The sequence below is a fragment of the Desmodus rotundus genome, chromosome 6, assembly GCF_022682495.2.
Source record: "Desmodus rotundus isolate HL8 chromosome 6, HLdesRot8A.1, whole genome shotgun sequence".
Lineage (NCBI taxonomy): Eukaryota > Metazoa > Chordata > Mammalia > Chiroptera > Phyllostomidae > Desmodus > Desmodus rotundus.
The window spans coordinates 37,675,431-37,696,149 of record NC_071392.1 but is presented as its reverse complement, the minus strand read 5'-3'; the positions used below and the strand labels follow the sequence as shown (position 1 = coordinate 37,696,149).

Here is a 20,719-nt window from a genome sequence, read left to right as displayed (position 1 = left end):
TTAAGTTTAAACTAAAATATTTGTATGTGTTCCTGAGACACAGCCTGCCTTTCCGCTTCACTAATGGAAAAGATTACATGACACCAGTAGAAAGATTGCAGATAAATGTGGCTTTATGTAAGCAGTCCTTAGCATGTAAAAAGCAACAAATAAAATCAAAAGCTCAGCAAACAGGTCATGTAAAGTATTGGAAACTTCTTTAGAATAAACATCTATTCATATGGGCTCTTTTACTTCACTCTGGTATTGTCCAAATGATTAGAAAACTATTTGCCAAGAGCTGTTTAAAAATAAGACTATGAAAAGAATGTTGAATCTATATTTAGCTCAAAGAATAGCTCTCAGTTTTGCTTCATTAATCATGCTTTCCTTATTAAATGTAGGAAATTGTGTTTGGAGTTGCCTTAAATTTTGTCATGCCAATCAAATTGAATTTTGTAGGAAAATGTTTTTAAGAGATTTTTTAAAAAATGAAAATGAACCCTTGAAGATTCCCTAACTTTTTGAGGAGTGAGTAGTAGCTGATCCCCAAGTCCTGAAGTTCAGACTGGCCAGGGATCCCTAGGAAAGGGGGTTATGGTAGGATGTGCAGGCTGCCATCTTGTTTCAAATGGGGTTCATCGTTCCAAGTGCTCATGTGTCACTGGTTTGCTACATGCCAGAGTTGGGCTGGTGGTAGCACCGAGCCCCTTCTCACATTGTATCCTGGTGGAGAAAGCAATATCCTAGCGTGCTCCCCAGGCACCCCTCTTCAGTTGTGCTTTGTTCCCCTTCCACTAGGACAATCATGACCCTTCTATCTGGTAGCCCCCTTTTCTAACCCTCCTCTAACTCCTCCTGACACGCAGCCACCAGCCTGTCCCCTACCCCATCCTATGGCCAGAACAGCTGGTTTGGTAAGATACGAGATTTGTTCACAGTGTTTTTTTTTTTTTTTTTTCTTAAATAGTCCCAGCTTTGTGGGTTCTATTTAATGGACACAAAATAATGCTAGAGGTTTAAAAGTAACTAAACTTGCTGACTATGCAGAAGGAAGGAAGGAAGGAAGGAAGGAAGGAAGGAAGGAAGGAAGGAAGGAAGGAAGAAAGGAAGGAAGGAAGGAAGGAAAAATAGGAGAGAAAGAAGGAAGGAAAGAAGAAAAAGAATGAAGTTTTGCCATTTGCAACTACATGGATAAAACTTAAGGGCCTTATGTTAAGTGAAATAAGCCAGAGAAAAACAAATACTGTAAGATCTCACTTATATTTGGAATATAAAACAAAAACAGAAACAAAACTGACCTCATAGATACATAGAACAGATTGGTGTTTGCCAAACGTAGGGTGGGGGTCGGGTGGTGGGCAAAATGGGTACAACTGGTTAAAAGGTACAAATTTTCAGTGATAAAATAACTTGTGGGCTATAATGTAAATATTGTATATTTGAAAGCTGCTAAGAGAGTAGATCTTAATAATGCTTATCAAAAGAAAGAAAAATCTGTGTTTATGTATGGTGATGGATGTTAACTAAGCTTGGTGGTCATTTCACAAAACATAAAAATATCGAATCATTATGTTGTATACTTAAAACTAATATAATTTATATGTTAATTACATCTCAGTACTAATTTTAAAATAAATCAGGAGGCAGAATTGTAATTCTCATGATGGGCCACAGAGCTTATGCCAAACTGCACATGCCTGCACCAGAGATATCCCAAGCCTACCATGTGTAAACACTGAATTCTCAACTATGGTACATTTACACAATAGAATTCTATGCAGCAGAGAGAAAGAAGGAGCTTATACCCTTTGCAACAGCATGGATGGAACTGGAGAGCATTATGCTAAGTGAAATAAGCCAGACTGTGAGGGAAAAATACCATATGATCTCACCTCTAACTGGAACATAATAAATAGAAGAAAAAAGGAAACAAAATATAACCAGAGACATTGAAGTTAAGAACAATCTAACCACATTCAATAAAGATAAAAACTACATAAACAAGGTTAAAAGAGAATTTGTTTACTAAAAAAAAAAAACTTAAATAGATAAATGAACTTTGGAAATCTGATGAATCATTGTAGCTCATATGGAAATACTAGACCATGGAATCTATGTAAAATAATAAAGTTGTCTAACATTACTAAGCTCACATGAAAATTGTTCCTACCATTAACGTTCTTTTGTACATCAAATACACATCACCACTGTTGCCTGCATGCCTGTGGGCAGAAAAAATAACCTAGGATATCAGCATGAGAAATAATCATTGTGATCAACATATATGAGGGATTGGGTTGCTTTTCCTATTTGAGAAGTTGTGATTATTTCGAAGCATTGACATAAGTATTTCCTTGGGGTGAAACATATGGGGAGAGCAGTAAAAATCACTGTGATAGTGAAGAGTTGACAATTTCGCTGGGCGAACACCTTATTCTTAAATATAAAGCGTAAACAAAGAAATGAGAAAAATTTGTATGTGAACCTGATGGATATCATTTCCATTTTATTTTATCATCACACCTGTATAAAACATTGTTCTAGTTCCAGGTATTGGTGTGAATATTCAACTCTCACTTGAGCCACCTGGGAATGCGAAAATTAATAATGCATGTCAAAAAAAAAAGTAAACATTGTGGAGTAAGGTGTGAATATGTTTGCCTTGTTTCTAGCTTTAGTTCAATACTTTTCCTGTGTCTATCCATTTTTAATTTTTGTTGTTATTGACACTATTACAGATGGCCCCCCCATTTTATTCCCTTCTGTCCCCCTCCACCCAGCTTGCCCCCCACCCTTGGCCTTCACCACAGTACAGTCTGTGTCCATGGACTACGCATTTTTGTTCTTTGGCTAACAATCTCTTCACCTTCTTTTATTCAATCCCTCCCTTTCCCCCACCCTTTGAGATCTGTCAGTCTGTTCCATGTATCCATGCCTCAATTTTTTTTTTTTTTACAGGAAGCAGTCTTTATTCCATTGGTGAGATGACTTTCTAATTCCTTTTACTGCAAGCAAACTCAGTGCCATTAATAAAAACCCATTTTTGTGAGCGTTTTTTAAAAAGAAGTAGTTTAATTAAAAAAAAAATGGAACACTTCATGTTTAATGTGTTACCCTTGACCTGAGATCAAACTCTTGGATTTGTCTTTAAAGGAGGGATTTTGCTCTGTTCCACAGTGTTTATGGCCAAAGAATATATTTGCTTCCTTCGTTACTGCTGTGGGGTTATCACATGCAACTGGTTAAACAAATGGAAAGTACATTATTATCACACACGCATCTCTAAGTCCAGATGAGAAATAAAACAATTGGCCCATAAGTGTCATCATTAGCTTGATTTTATATATATGTACATATAAGTGTGTGTTTAGTGTACGTATTTGGAAATAAGTCAAAAAATAATCTCCTAGCATCTTTAATAACTCTTATTTAAGCAAAATATGGCATGAAGAAGTAATGTGATCCAGAACTCTGAGTAATCCCAGCCACAGTCCACTAGGATTTTCAGTAGTTATTGAAGCCTATGAATATTTCTAGCTTTTCTTTGAGTTCCTCTGAAAACAGGCCTGTCCTTGAGGTGTCAGATTAACACTCCGCTCAGAAGACAAATTGTTCGTGGGCACACTAGACATATGAGAGCCATTAGATAGTACGCTTTGCATTCTTGAAAAATGAAAAATTCTAGGCAACATTACATTTTATAAATGCAAGATGTTTATTATTATGGTACCAGCAATAAATGTTTAGAAACTGGAGAGGGTTCACAATGGTTCTGACTAGGAACATATGCCTATCAAGTTCATTGGAAGCGGAGCCATTGATTTTTGGCATTAAACAAAGGGTCTGGAAGCCATTATGCATTTAGGCTTCTATGAGTATTTAATTATATCAATAGGAGAACACAATTTCTGTTGTGTGCATAGTGATGAATGTCTCTATTTATTCATGTTACTATGCATGATAGATGAGTTTTAACCAGATGCTGTAACTTTCTTGCAATCTGACCTAATTATTTAAGTCATATTTTTAAAAACATTTGAAGGATACCCTGTTGTACATCATTGAGGAAACCTTATCCATAGAACCCCTTTATAAATTTCCCTCAGGATAATGCATAAAATTAAAAAATAAAATTAAAACAACTGTGTATTATCATTTCCACCTCTTGTTGTAAACTGATAAATGCTACTATATCGCTCTTGTTCTTATGCACTTTCCCAGGTCTGTGATGTTTCTGCGTTGCACTGATGTGTGCTTGAATATGTGATCACTATTGTTTATTTTATATTGGCTACTGCACAGCTGGACATTATCCAATGATACAATCCCAAACTTGTTGTCTGGAAGCATTCTCCCCACGTGACTGAAGTTGAGATGCAGACTTAGGTCCTCTTCTTCTATTTGATCGAGGGAGGGTCACATCAAGGAATATGAATAAAGGGCCATGGACAAGGACAATGGGAAAGATTTGAATGGGGGAGGTGAGGGGTGGGTAGGGCAGGGGAGAGTAATGGGGGAAAAATGGGGACAACTGTAATTGAATATCAACAACAACAAAAACAAATAGATTTATATTTAAAGTAACAATTTGCCTAGCATTTAGAACACTGGAACAATAAATGAGTTGCATATTAAAAGGATATATATATATAAATATATAATTAATAAATTAATGAGCAGATGAAAGGCTGCAAACAAATGGGAAAAATGTTAAAAAAGGTAACCTAGTTTAGAATTCCAGAATGGCTTTGATACAAATACTTATTCCAAATCTTCAAAAAAATAAGAGATTTAAAAAATGTTGTTACTTATCTATTGGAATTTAGAAAATCTCCTTTGCTCCTTTCTCTGTCTTCTTTGGTTTAGCTCTATTATAGGTCTGTGGTTAAGGAACCTCAGCTTATTCAAACTGAACCAACTTCAAAGTCTTTTTATTACATACAGCAAGTTCAGAGACACAGTTTTCAGCCTTGGCAGGGCAGCTCAGTTAGTTAGAGCATCACACTGATATGCCAAGGTTGCAGGGTCCCTCTCTAGTCTAGGCACGCACAAAGAGCAACCCTGAACACATACATAAATGGAACAACAAATGGATGTCTCTCTCTCTCTCTCTGAAAATGATAAATAAAAAATTTAAATAAAAGAAACATACTTTTCAGATCACCAGGTAGTATTATTGACTTGTGATAACCAAATGAATGCAAGTCTGATTTTTTACAAAGCCACTCTTTAAAATTAACTAAAGTGAGAATTTAGTATCAAGTTGCTCATTCAAGATTTCTAATTTTTCTATCACAGTCTTAAATAGACTTGGTAAATGGTTTATATTTACACAAACTCAAGAATATCAAGAAACACCTAAGACATAATTTGAGTTTTGGCTACCATACACAAATAAATTAATTGAAAGAATTATGTACATATAAATGTTGAGATATGCCCAGAATACATATATTAAAGTATTTCCAGTGAGTTTATTGCATGTGAACAAAGAAGTCTGTAAATCCTAGATGAAATCAAACATTAGTTAGAACAATGTAAAATATATTTTTTAAGTCTTCAAATGTTCACCTGAGCAGATACCACATGCCACAACCTCACTTTGTATTTGGAATGTTGCGTTGACAGTTCCGAGAATAGTCTAGAGTCAGATAAAAATCCATGAAATGTGAAGTAATATGCCCTTTCAAAACACCTTCAGCTTAGTTACTAAAATGTTATTTTAATGTTTTAACTTTTTATTAATAATTTATTAAAGTCATGTAATTATCAGAAGATAGCTTTAAATAACATGGAATAAAAAATAAAAAATGCACAATCTTCCAAGATATTTTATCTCTCTGAATGTGTAATTACGATGCACTGTCACAATTATAAAGTATATACATGTTTACTTGGCAAAAATAAGAGTCTCTCTCCCGTATAGTGTAGTATAGTCTCTCTCTCACTGTTGGGATCCTGTCTCCAGTGGTCAGCATACAAAGCATGGTCTTGTTTTAATTGTAACTTATTTTTTCACAACATTTTATTAGCTTCAAACTTAAATCATAATTATACTAAGTACATTTCAATTTGACTATCATCTAATTCCATTGAGGAAGGTGAGTGTTGGATCTTTGAATATAAAGAGAAGGGAAAAGAGAAGAAAAGTAAATTAATATCATGAGAAATATGCGATTCTCAGTTTTAGCTTGGTGGCCTCCTGCTTGTAGCTGTATGGACACCTACACTGGGCTTCTCCATCATCATCTCACTTGCGTTCCCACGACTTCCATACTCATTTTCTCGGTTGCCAGAATAGAACCACAGTGTCAGCAAATGTTTCTCATTGAAACATCCCAGAGAGCTTTAAGAGACAGAAACTGGGTCCTATCCCACGACATTCTGCTATAATTGGTGTGGGGGTGATTCTTCTGGTAGCCAAGGTTGAGAACTGCAGACTTGTTTGTCCTTCTGAACATTTTTCTCTAAAACTCATACAAAAGAGAAATAGAAGAGAGGAAGACTTTTGTTGGACATGTTATCTAATTTTTGTAGATATAACTTACATTTTAAGATTTCAGATGCATAAAGTGCAACATATTCCTTCACACATTCATTCTTTCACTCAAACATGAGTGGAGGCATCATTGAGAGGCACTGTTGCAGGCACCAAGACATATAAAATGAGACTGTCCTGCCCTCAGTGATGTGTGTGGAGGGTACTGAAGGCATAAACAAGCAATCTCGACACTGATGAAAAAAAGGGAGGTATTGACACAATACAGGGGTCCTAGTCAGGGAAGGCTGTACTCTATGAACCCTTCACAGAGGCTAAAACAGATTGAGTAGTTCTATGAGATATGTAAATCTCTCAGATTGGGTAGTTCTATGAGATATGTAAATCTGAGAGATTTACTTATCTCACAGAAATTGGGACTTCCAATTTCTCACAGGAATTTCTAATTGGGACTTTCATAATTGACGTTCTGAGTTCTTTTCAGAAAAGGGAACTATTGATAACATGTGCAAAAGAATGAGATTTGAAGTACTCATCATTTCATGAGTAACCAATTGTGAGCTAGTGTGTGTGTGTGTGTGTGAGTATGTGTTTTGAATCCTTTAGAGATTGTCAAGAAAATTAGTGTGATGTTTTTATATACATGATTGAAAGTATAAATAAATAAATGAACAAATAAATAAGTAAGGCTCATGGATCTTCCCCACATTGTCTTTTGAACCATTTTACTGGCTGTTAGTTAGACATGTCAGGAACCATTGGTGGGATTTAGCATTCCATTTAAGTTTATATTTTATTTGAACATCTGGATTATTACTACTTAATAGTTAACACTAGTAATTATCAATTAGACATTTTGCTGTATCCACATATTCCTTATTTTTTGTGTTTTTTGACAGATGATTGACTTATTCTATTTATACTTCTTTATTCCAGACTTCATAATAGGAAATATCTTGGAGGAATAAAACCAACACAGATTCTGAATTCAGATTTAGAAATGGCAATGAATTCCTCACTTCTAAAATAAGCATAATTATTTAATTCAGATAACTGAATGAGATGAAATGAAATAATATATATAAAGTCCCTAGCAATATGATAACTATAAATTAGACCTAATTTAGTAGGCTACCATACAATCCCTCTAGAAAGTAATTAGTATTTTTCCTCTCCAGGTGCTGCATAGGTACACCTTTGTTAAGGTATGCATTTAATGTCACTTACCACTAGGAACCCGTAAAAAGAAAAAGTAAGTCTAATAATTTTAAATATCCACATAGAGTTAGCAAAACTGAACTTCAAATTCAAAATTAATTTTAAAAGCTATGTCAATATAAGAAATCATATCACTTTTGTGTATTTATCCTTTTTTTCTGTGGCAATGGCTTTAGTAAAAATTGAAGTTCTGAATCTAGTGTAACAGAGTCAATGACAAATTTCCACATATAAGTCAGAGGCAACTGAGGGAGCTCAGACAAGTTTTAAAAGTTTAACGAAAAATAGGAAAATTTAAAAAACCATTAAATGGTGAAACTTTTTACTTAATGTCAAAACATGAAAAATATTGGTGTTCCAATTTTAAAAAGTTCTGCAGAGGTAGCATGAAAGGTGTGAAGAGAAGGTAACTTTTGCCAGCGTTGTACGCTCAAGCCCATGTGCGCCACAGTGAGAGAAACAGAGGGACGAGGGGGCAGTAACAAAAGCAGGTCATTACTAATGGGTTAGAAACCAGATGAAGAATGTTCTCAAATAGCACATAATTATTCACTGAAATTATTAAATGGCCTAATGATTTTAATTTTTACATCTATTTTGTCCCTTGGTACAATTTCCCTGCCCTGAATAACAGTACTAGGACACTGATTAAGATATTGCAAAAAAGAAAAAATAAAAGGTCAAACAAATGAAATACTTTTCTCTCTTTAGCAATCATTCCTTCCATGGTACTCAAGGAAGTTAGATATCTCATTTTCGTTATCATTTATTATCCTCAAGCAAGAGAAATGTTTACTTTTAAAGAGCTCGTGGTAGAAGAAAATCATGGTTTTCAACAGACTTCTCAATATCACTGGCTGTTTACACACTAGCGTGGGTGTCTGCATGAATGCAGGTGGCTTCATTGTGTAACCTAAATTTCACGTGAAGAGTTTTGTCATTTCTTGTGTGTTTGTTGTATAATGAAGCCTTGGTATTTTTTAATTGCTCTGACACATTATTTTTGAGATAAAGCAGATATACTTAATTAGGTTCTATCCAATAAATTATTCCATTATTTCAATAAGTGTGACTAATACTAAACATTATGCAAATATAAAATAATATTTGCTATAGTAGTGGTAGTAGTAGGAGAAGTAATAGCAGCAGTGACTAATATTTATTTGCAAAATTCTAGATTCTGTTCAACTTTATGTGTATCATCTAATCCTGTGAATAAATGTCCATTTTTAAGATGAAGCTACTAGCGTAAGATTACATAACTTACCCAACATCGCCTGGCAAGTAAGTGGTAATGTCAGTTTAGATATTAAAAATTACTCATGAAGATAAATTAATTTTTGCTCTTTTTGAGTCTATCATTTACGGTAATCAATCACTCTATTGGCAAAAACATTCTCTTCTTGAGAGCTATATTGAGTATTTTTTCTTCCCATTAGGGTATGATCCATGTACCCTGGCCCTCTCTAACCACGGCCATGAAACAAAATCATCCTTCTCTTTTTTTTAACCCATGGTATTTCATGGTAGTACTCCACGTGAAGGGAGTTTACACATGCTCTCCTGTTATCCAAAATGTAAGTGTCGGCTTTCTTTGCCACTTCCTAATGGAACGGAACTCAGGAGGGCTCCCTTGAAAATGGACACTCCATAGTGTATTCACCATAAGCTGACTGCTGCCAGAATGGGCCCCCTGTGCGGACTGCTACGCTGTACTGCTCATGCTGCTGCAGAAGACTGTGCTCTTGGCGATTGCCTTGCCAGGTCCATTGAGAAAGGCCGTACCGTACGTATGGGATTAGGGTTTTCCTACGGTCTGTTATGTAGAGGGCAGGACAATTAAGTCAGGAATAGCATACAGATCTCTGAACTGAGGCCAGGAGGGGTTACTCTGACTGGACCCAGTAAGAGGCTAGGCCTGCACTTCGAGGTGTGGATAGTTCCGGATTTCTTCCAATAATGAAGGTGGGCCAGTATAAATAGCCAGAAACAAATAGACCAGGAGTGGTGATAGGAATGAGTGGTAATGCCGAGTCAATATTTAATAAGAGGGGGCACAAGTCAATACTGCTTGAGACTATTTACTGTGGAGATTACTGAGTATCCTTCCCATCAAGTGCTGGGTGTTGTCTAATTGACCCTCCAGAGATTATCTGATTCTATACGGGTGTGATTTTCTATTGACCAGGCTGTTTTATAGCTCTGTCAGGGTGAGGTTAACCGGTAGAAAACTGATAGCCCTGTAAATAATTCTTGCCTGAAAGAAACACAAATAATTCCTGTCCATAGCAACACAAATGAAATGTTTGAGAAACAATTGATCTGCCCCAGGTAGAAAAGATAACCCCTATATAGCAAGAGTTCCATGAGGAATCACTAGAGGGAGAGGGGTGCTAGCAGAGTACATCTGCACAGGCCGAAACCAGATGGGGGACAAAGCTGTGTTCCAGACATTTTCCAAACCAGTGAGCGCCAAAAAGGAGGTGACAGGGGAAACTCTGAGACTCAGATAATATCTTCGATATGCATTAATTTTATATTTGCATGAAACTCGTATTTTTAACTTTTTGAAAATTATTATTCAGCACTACATTTCAGCAATAGGGATTTTCTCATCAATATCTTATGGTTAGAAAACATAATCAATACTATAGATGGTTTAAAATTGTCATAAGTAATTTGTGACTATATTTCTTTTCCAACATCACTTAATACTCTGACCTTTAATATATAAAAACCTCCACCTCCAGCTGGGCAGCCAGGTAGTTTTAGGTAGTTAGTGATAATGGGGAAGGAGCAAGGAGAAGGCTTGAAAAATGCCAGATCAAAGGCTTTAGCAAGTGGGCACAGCAGGAGAAAGTGGCAGTATCAGTTCATTTTTAATGAGAGTAAGTAGTTGTGGTTAAAGTTTATCCCAATGGAGGGTACATAAAATATACACAGAATATAAATATTTTATGTTAGAAAAGAAGGCTTTTACCCAAGAAACTAAGGAACAGACACACAATATCTTTAATCTAACATCAAAAATCCATTTCTGAAAATTCAGATTATTTATGAAAATACTAACTGGGGACCTGTATTGCTTGCATGTGGTTTCTGTAACAAATTTCCACAAACTTGATGGCTTAGAAAAATTGTCATTTATTCTCACATAGTTCTGGAGGCCGTAAGTCTTAAATCATTACTGGGTGAAAATAAGTGTTGGCAGAGTGGCACGCCCTCCGGATGTTCTAGGGAAGAATCTTTTTCTTGTCTCTTCCAGCTTCTGATTGTTATCATCCTTCATACAGCTTTCTCCTCTTTGGGCCTACCTTCCCTCTGCCTGCTTTCCTCTTATAAGGATACACAGGATTCCATTTCCAGTCCACCCAGATAATCCAGAATAATCTCTTCGAGTCAAAATCATTAACTTAATCACATTTACTAAGACCCTTTTTACATCTAAGGTAACTGTTTACTTGTCCCAGCCATTAGAACCTCATACATTAGGGAGATGTTATTCAGCTTAATGCGGGACTCAATTTCTATGATTTTATATTGGAAAACACTATAATGGGTTATATGTTAAACCAAATCCTTGCCCAATATCTTTTACCTACAACACAGTAAAACATTTCCGTGTAAGAAATACACTACCATGTAAGGATATAAAATACCTAAAACATTACTTCCTTATCAATAAGCATCTAATATGGCAACCAAAAAATAGTAGCTTTATATTCCATAGCATGGCCACTCTTTGTTCCAGCAACATTCCCTTTGCATCTCTCAGAATATTCTTTAATGCATCTATGTGAGATTCCGAGCTGTACGGACTGCATTTGGAATGTAACTCAAGACTTTCCTTGAATGCCTTTTTTGTTGTTGTTGTTGTTGGTTGGTTGCCATGCTTTATTGAAGGGGGTGAAAACTATTTTTTCTAGTATTATTTTCAAGTGAAAACATGATATAAGAGGTAGATTTTGTTTATTGAAAATAAACAGCATTTACTAGGATATATCAACCAGGAATATGTTCTACTGGGTATGTCTATAATGAGAATACCATGTTCTGAGAATTTAGCTATAAATCAGTCATAAGGATTCATGTTCTAAATGAATCAGAGAGAAAAAAAATTCTACTTAGAAAAAAGGATTCCCATGTGAACAGATGACATTGTGACCGGACTGTACAATTTTTTTGTTTTGTTTCGTTTTCCTTACAGAGACAGACTTTTTAAACAGGTAAGATTTAGGCTGTACCTGTATTCCTTCTTAAAAATTTAACATTCTGGTTTTATACCTCTGTCTCTTGTGATAAAAGTAAGAGAATATAATAAACTCAGATTCTAACAATTTTAAATTTCTAATTCTGGGAGATTCTTTTTCTAAAATACAGCTAGAATTTACTCAATTTACTTCATTTGTGTTCTCCCACTCTGGTCCAAGCTATCATTTTGTACCTAATTTGCTACAGTACTAGTCTAATCAGTCTCCCTGATTCCACTCTTGCTCCTCTGCAATACATTTCCCACACAGAGTGATCATTTAAAAATGTAAATCATATCATGCTGATTTACCAATTTCCCACCCTCTAATTTGGGATCAAAAAAAACCCCCTCAAAATTTGACTACGATTCTGGGTGGATATGCCTCCAGCTGCCCGTCTTATCTCTTACCACTCATTCCTCATCTCACTAAGTGCTACCCATATTAGCCTCTTTTCTATTCAGCAAATATGCTGAGTTTATTTCTGCTTTCAGAGCTTGCTGTGTCCAGAGCTGGAATGTAATTGTCTAGATGAGCACGGGAGTTTTTCGCAGCATGCCAGGCAGGCTTGTCCTGACGGTCCAGTCTGAAGCAGCCTTCCAACCGCAGGCACCTTTGCATGCCTTGCGCTGCTTTACTTTCTTCCAAGGGTTTATCATCCTCAGAAATGATTTTATTTATTCACTTGTGTTGAGGATAACTTAACATGTTAATAAGTTAATAGTTTAACTTAAAAACCAATAACATTGCTTATTAGAAAGTTATTCTTTCTATCCTAATTTTAAAGACCAACTCAGTATGTCTACACTATTGGGTAAAAGTATCTTACTATTTTTTTTAAGATTTTATTTATTTATTTTTAGAGAGAGTGGAAGGGAGGGAGAAAAAGAGGAAGAGAAACATCAATGTGTGGTTGCCTCTTGTGTGCCCCCTACTGGGCACCTGGCCTGTAGCCCAGGCCTGTGCCCTGACTGAGAATCGAACAGGTGACTCTTTTGTTCACAGACCAGCCCTCAATCCACTGGCTGCACCCTCCAGAGCAAGGGTAAAACTATTTCTTACACAGATGTATCCAAGTGCCAGCTGCAGGTTGATATCCGGTTTCTCAAAGATATGAGGTCCTAAAATGTGGTCGCATTGAGAGTGAGCTGAAACTGCTCCGGGAACACTTTATTTTGTTTTCCACTGGTACATCAAATACAGGTGTTAGAGTGCCTCCATATTTGGCAGCTGCTTGGTGGAGCCTAAGATGTCTAAGGAATGTATCTGCAGTCATGACGAACCGCTTCTGTTTACCCCAGCCTGCGATCCAAACAGCAAACATCATTCTCTGTGCGCCATACTTACAGAACGCTGAGAAGCACTGCAGAGACTACTAGATTTCCACATTGCTGTCCATTGGTAAGTACTCTGTACTATCAGGGTATCGACAACATGCTCCATTGTTCCCCTGACCCTTTCAGGCCCAGGACTGTACCATGCCGTATACATACCCCTCTGTTGCTAATCCAACATTAATGTTGTGTCTTATATCAGGGACATTTATATCCGGTGACCTAGATTATCTTCAGTTGTCCAGGTTGTTAAGGTCGCCTCATGCTTTTTGATACAAACAATAATTAAGTTCAAACACCATTCTACACAGGAGGGTTCCCAGCTTCTACAAGCATCCCCTGGCTTTTGTGAGGAACTTGACCTTTGCCTGGCTGTCTCTGATTCCTATTTACCCTTCTCACCAAATTCTCCACCTCCCTTAAGTCTTTTCACCTGTGGCTATTCCAGTCTCTCCTCTCACATAACGCGCAATAGTGCACAGTCCCTCTTCTGCCTGGCTGTTGAGTAGCAACTTCTACTGTATCGGTGTGGGAAGAGCAGTCTGCAGCTCTGAACCTCAGACCACTTCAAAGGAACAGTAGACATCTCTCTTCAAAAAAAAATAATAATGTTGGTTCTACAACTAAAAACCATTCACTCTTTTTACTTCTCCTGGGACTTGAGAGTCATCTGTTCTTTGAATTCACAATATCCCACACACCTCTGTATTTTTTAGTGAAAATTTACTATTTCTTTTTCTTTTTTTCACTTTTGGCTAGTTTATCTCATCTAGGCCCAAATGTGAGTGCTGACTTCCACACATCAAATGGCCCCTCCAGGTAGTTTGCTCAACGATGGGAATACCTTCTGGGAGGAATTTTCTGATCGTTTCTTAAAGTAATAATACTGTTTGTGGCCTACAGCTCTCTCTCATTCTAATTATTAAATTTATTTAATATATTTGATAAGGGCTCCTTTAAGAGCTGTGATGCTACATGATTCTTCATGATATAATGCAAAGTGTGTGTGTGTCTTTCATTACCTTAAGTCAACGGGAAAAAAGCATTTGGTCAGAACTTAGTAACCAGACCCTAGTTCACCTTCTGAACCATTCAGCCCTGCTTCTAATATCTCGTCAGGAAGCAAGTCATGCACAGAGAGTCCAGAGTAACTACACAGGACCAGTTTCTGCTTTATCAAATGAAATGACATAGGAAACCTATAGTAATCATAATCAAGAGCCCAATTAGACAGAATGAGTAAGATAAAGCTCAGCTGACCCCGGAGTTGATAAATGCCCACTGTGAGCCAGGCTGTTTTTGACGAACGCATGCTCCCGTGAAGATATTCTGGTGGCACAGAGGGTAAATCTTAACCTGCATGGAGGTGGCACAGAAGACTTAATGAATGAGACAAATATCAAATAAATTGCATTTACTGTTCTTGAGTTTCTCAAAGTTAAGTTATTCAATCCTCAATGTCTTATATTTCACATCTTAGTCAACTGGCCTCAACCAGGTATGACAGAGAGTTCACACACAAGTGTCATTTTGGAGTGACATTTCTCTCTGGGCACATTGTACCGATTCTGTGGTTCCCTGACCTTTCCATTTCATGTTAAGATTTCAAAAGTAATTATTAATCTGTAGAGCATTACTACCTTCTGTGTTCTGGAAAAATGTGAAGTAAAGCATAAGATTAAAAACAACAGCAATATAATCTCTATTATAGTCATTTCACAAAAGAAAGGACAGCTTAACAACAACATTACAATGTGGAAAGGTTTCTTTTTTTTTTTTTTTTTAATTGTTATTTAATTACAGTTGTATGCCTTTTCTCCCCATCCATTCACCCCACCCCAGGTGAACCCACTTCCCTCCCCCCTCTCCACCCTCCCCCTTGGATTTGTTCATGTGTCCTTTATAGTAGTTCCTGTAATCCCCTCTACCCACTGTCCCCGCCCCCACCCCCCACCCCCGCCCTTGCTATTGTCAGATTGTTCTTAACTTCAATGTCTCTGGTTATATTTTTTTTGCTTTTTTCTTCTATTGCTTATGTTCCAGTTAAAGGTGAGTTCATATGGTATTTGCCCCTCACCTCCTGGCTTATTTCACTTAGCATAATGCTCTCCAGTTTCATCCATGCTGTTGCAAAGGGTATAAGCTCCTTCTTTCTCTCTGCTGCGTAGAATTCCATTGTGTAAATATACCATAGTTTTTGGATCCACTCGTTTGCTGATGGGCACTTCGGTTGCTTCCAGTACTTGGCTATTGTAAATTGTGCTGCTATGAACATTGGGGTGCACAGATTCTTTTGGATTGGTGTTTCAGTGTTCTTAGGGTATAATCCCAGCAGCGGAATTACTGGGTCAAAGGGCAGTTCCATTTTTAGTTTTCTGAGGAAATTCCATATTGTTTTCCACAGTGGCCTCACCAGTCTGCATTCCCACCAACAGTGCACGAGGGTTCCCTTTTCTCCGCATCCTCTCCAACATTTGTTTGTGGATTTGTTTATGTTGGCCATTCTGACTGGTGTGAGATGATACCTCATTGTGGTTTTAATTTGCATCTCCCTGATGGCTAGTGATGCTGAGCATCTTCTCATATGTCTCTGGGCCCTCTGTATGTCTTCCTTGGAGAAGTGTCTGTTCAAGTCCTTTGCCCATTTTTTAATTGGGTTGTTTGTCTTCCTGGAGTGGAGTCGTGTGAGTTCTTTATATATTTTGGAGATCAGGCCCTTGTCTGAGGTATCATTGGCAAATATGTTTTCCCATATTGTTGGTTCTCTTTGTAATTTGGTGCTGTTTTCTTTAGCCATGCAGAAGCTTTTTATTTTGATGAGGTCCCATTTGTTTATTCTTTCCTTTATGTCCCTTGCTTTTGGAAAGGTTTCTTAGGCAAAGAATAATGAAGTCATTAAGTGAAATAAATTTAGCTTTCTAAAAATTTTTGTATCATCTTTTAGTTTATATGTAGTCCTGACCCAAGATGATTTCTTGTCAGACTGACTCCAAAGTACAAAATGAATGGGAATACTGGAGTAGACATTGTTTAACTTGCGAGCTTAATCTCATCATTTCTCTCACCCTAACTACCTGGAGAGACTTGTATCTTCAAGTACATAGGTTTGCTTAACTTCTGAGTCACCTTCTGGTTTTTATTTGCTTATAACCTTAAACCACTACTGAGTTTAAAGTGTCTCAATTTGTGTTTTTATTCATTTACAACAGATGGGGTCAGAGTGGAAAGGGGGGGAGAAGATTATAGCTTTCCATTTTTTGTAGCCCCTTTATTAAAATCACTTGCATCATTTTTATAAGGATCACACTTTTTTTCTAAGATGTTATTCTTATAAATAACATACACTTCATTTTAGAAACATTTAGTAAGTAGTAAACCTGGCCTCTCAATGTCTCTATGAAAAAGTAATGACCAAACTGACCTTTACCTCAATCACAATACCCAAACCTAATAGTTTTCCAAGTATGCAGAAGCCCTAAGCAGAATGAATTCCATATAACATATCCTGAAGTTACAACTGCTAACAGTGAGTGCTGCCAGCCCCAAAAGAACCAGGAACCATTGTTTACCAAGGTGAAAAATGGGAAAAGAAATGATTATTACTCTTTTTTAGACTGAAGATATTTTGTCTGTCTACCAGAGTTATGGTACTTAAAATTCTTTTTATAATTATGCTTATAGGGATATCGGTAACTATCACCTATTTAATATATAAATATATATAAATTTGTATATATAAATAAATACATATTTTCACCTGATTACAATTCAGAAAGATTCCAAAAAAAGGCTATGAAAGAGAAGGGTAAAACATTATAGGTATAAAACAAATTATAAATAATATTCATAAAAGAAAAATATTGGAAGCAGGAATTTAAGGAAGGGAAGCGTGCTTTCTCTCTCTCCCCAGAAATGCACGTTTCTCTTGGTGCTTATGTCACTGGGCCATGTAAGATTCCCATTAATATTCTCATACCTTATCAGTCAGCCTACAAAACACAGGATAGTTAGAAGGCAATGTATGATCAGTGTCAGTGAAAGGCACCTCACACCCAACCCCTGCGCCTGTTCTGGGCCATCTGATTTTTCTATGTCCTCTACAATTTTTGGTCTCCAATCTTCATATATGCTGGGGTGCTGTTGGCTGTTCGCTCTGCTCCTCTAGAAGATCGGCTAGGTGTTTTACCCATGTGCAGGGCGAAGTGGACTCCGCTCCCACCTATCTCGCTGCCATCTTCCTCCAACCCCCAAAGCTTTAGTTTTAATGCAATTAGATTTATATTACGCTTGTAAATGATCCTTTTAAAAAATACAGAGTATTGACATTCTCAAGTATAATAAAAATGAAAAATAATTTTATTTCTTAATGTTTAGAAATGTATTTCCCTCTATAAAGCAGATGCTGATTTACATCCATATTTTACTCTCTCCTTTATTCCCACCCGCCCTGCACCCCCTCCTCCAACCAGCATTCCCCCCCTTAGTTCATGTCCATAGGTAGTACCTATAATTTCCTTGGCTTCTCCATTCCCCATACTATTCTTAACCTCCCCCTGTCTATTTTGTACTTACCATTTATACCTCTTGTTACCTGTACCTTTTCCCACATTCTCCCTCTCCCCACTGATAACCCTCCATGTGATCTCCATTTCTGTGATTCTGTTCCTGTTCTAATTGTTTGCTTAGTTTGGTTTTGTTTTTGTTTTTTAGGTTCAGTTGTTGATAGCTGTGAGTTTGTTGTCATTTTACTGTTCATATATTTGATCATCTTTTTCTTAGATAAGTCCCTTTAACATTTCATATAACAAGGGCTTGGGGATGATGAACTCCTTTAACTTGACCTTATCTGGGAAGCACTTTATCTGCCCATCCATTCTAAATGATAGCTTTGCTGGATAGAGTAATCTTGGATGTAGGTCTTTGCCTTTCATGACTTGGAATACTTCTTTCCAGCCCCTCTTGCCTGCAAGGTTTCTTTTGAGAAATCAGCTGATAGACTTATGGGAACTCCTTTGTAGGTAACTGTCTCCTTTTCTCTTACTGCTTTTAAGATTCTCTCTGTATCTTTAATCTTGGATAATGTAATGGTTGAATATGGTCAAAAATAGAGGAAAAAATTAAGGTTATGAAAAATGAAATAAAGAAAAATATACAGGGAACCAAAAATGAAGGGAAGGAAACTGGGACTCAAATTAATGATTTGGAACAGAAGGAAGAAATAAACATTCAACCAGAACAGAGTGAAGAAACAAGAATTCAAAAAAACTAGGAGGCTTAGGTACCTCTGGGACAACTTTAAATGTTCCAACATCCAAAACATAGGGGTACCAGAAGGAGAAGAGGAAGAACAAGAAATTGAAACTTATTCGAACAAATAATGAAGAAGAACTTCCCCAGTATGGCAAAGGAAATAAACTTCCAGAAAGTCCAGGAAGCTCAGAGAGTCCCAAAGAAGTTGGACTTAAAAATGAGGAATAATTTTAAAGATTATAGTCACATTATACATTCAGATAAAATAGAAATATCACTGACTCGAGGGTAGAGAAATATTTTGTTTTATTTCTTACATAAATTTTTATTATTTTAAAAAATATTTTTATTAATTTCAGAGCAAGAGGAAGGGGAATAGAGAGAGAGAAGACATCAATGTGAGAGAGAAACATCCACTGGTTGCCTTCTGTACTTGCCATGAGAGCATGCATCCTAGGAATGTGCTCTGATAGGAATCAAACCCCCAACATTTTGATGTACCAGGCAATGCTCCAACCAACTGAGCCACAGCAGCAAGGGCTAAATGTCTATTCTTATTCAGATAGTAAATATTCATTTTAGACAATTAGATAATAAATATATCTTATATAGCTTTTCACTTTGATATTTCTTAAACCTTTTTTAATCTAGCATGTTTGCCTACCTCTCCATCTTTATAACCTTTTTATCACCAACAATGTCTAATATTTATAAAATAGGGAAACAGATAACTCCCCAGGTACTCATCAGCTAATTTCATTAATTAATTCAGTCCAATCCTGTTTTCATTGTATCCACAAAGACATACTTCCTTTCCCTGAACAAACACAAATTATTTGAAGTAAATCTCATTCTTGATATTATCATATCATTTCATCCATAAAATGTAGTTGTATCTCCACAAAATAAGTATTTTTAAAAAACCATAACCATGATAATATATGTATTATGTGTGTATAAACATATATATGGAAATATACATCTATGTATAATATATGTGTATCTCTATATGCATTTGTTAATGTAATACACATAATTTTATATGTGTTTGTATGTTTATCTGTATGTGTCAGACTAAAAGTATCATTGTAATTACTAACAAAATATCTACTGAGAACAATTTATATTTTTAATTATTTTTGTCCTTGCTCTGTATGTAAGGGTGTAAAATCAAATTATTGTGCTTTAAAGGCCCTTGAAATAACTTTACTCTGTTTATACCATCAACTCAATACTTAGTTTAATTTGTTTCAGTTTGCTTTCAGGCTTTAGAAATTGCTATTTTTCCCATTTTAAATATATTTGGTTTTGTATTTATGCAGAATATTTACATGGTTCCAGAATAAAACCTACAAAAAAGGATATTCAGAGCAATCTAGATCTTATTTCTGTCCTTGTTATCTTCTTCTTTTATTCTCAAAAGTATCCATCTACATGCTTTCTGATTTTAAAATTATTTTTCCAGCTCTTGACATAAGCTATATACATACGTATATATTAGCAGTCAACACGTTTATATTTTAAATATTACTATTTATACTTAACATTTTGCATATACTGTCCCATTCTTAGATAAACAATAGCACATTATACCCATTTTTCTTCACTAACTTTCTTTATTTAACAACCTATACTGGAGAAAAATCCTTAGTTGTTTTTAGACATATTTCTTTTCTCATATTAGTATTACTCATATTGATGTACATTTTTTCTCAGTCTGTTATTGAAATAATGCTACCATAGTAGCCTTGTATGTGTTTTATCTTTCATATTTTTGTAAGTGTATCTTTGGGAAATATTCTCAGAAGTGGGATTACTGGGTGTCAGGGCAAACAAATAGATGTTCTCGGAGATTACTAAATATCTTTCATGAGTAGTTTTAACATTTTGCATTTCCATTACCAATATTGGAGAATGTTTTATTCATCTTTATCCACAGAGGACATTGCCAAACTTTTGGACTCTAGCCAATCCAATATGTGACAAATGGGATCCCAGTGTAGTTTTAATTGCCATTTCTTATTATGAGCAAAGCAGAACATTTTTCCATATTTTCCAAATCATTTACATTTCTATTCTCTTTGAGCTTTATGCAGATCTGCTCATTTTTTCTCTAATGCCGGGACTTTTTTTTTTCCTTTATTTTTAGAAGATCTTAATATATTTAGCTTACTACATTTTATCTA

The 20,719-nt window shown here is 36.0% G+C and overlaps 1 long non-coding RNA gene across 1 annotated transcript in view; it reads left to right on the top strand.

Annotated features, from left to right (window-relative positions):
- LOC128781192 (uncharacterized) overlaps positions 1-19,426 on the top strand; it is a 36,890-nt gene extending 17,464 nt beyond the window's left edge. Inside the window, exons 2-3 of the long non-coding RNA XR_008427096.1 lie at positions 13,153-13,350; positions 18,893-19,426. This is a non-coding gene — a long non-coding RNA (uncharacterized lncRNA). The remainder of the gene's footprint in view (positions 1-13,152; positions 13,351-18,892) is intronic.
- The last annotated feature ends 1,293 nt before the right edge of the window (positions 19,427-20,719 follow it).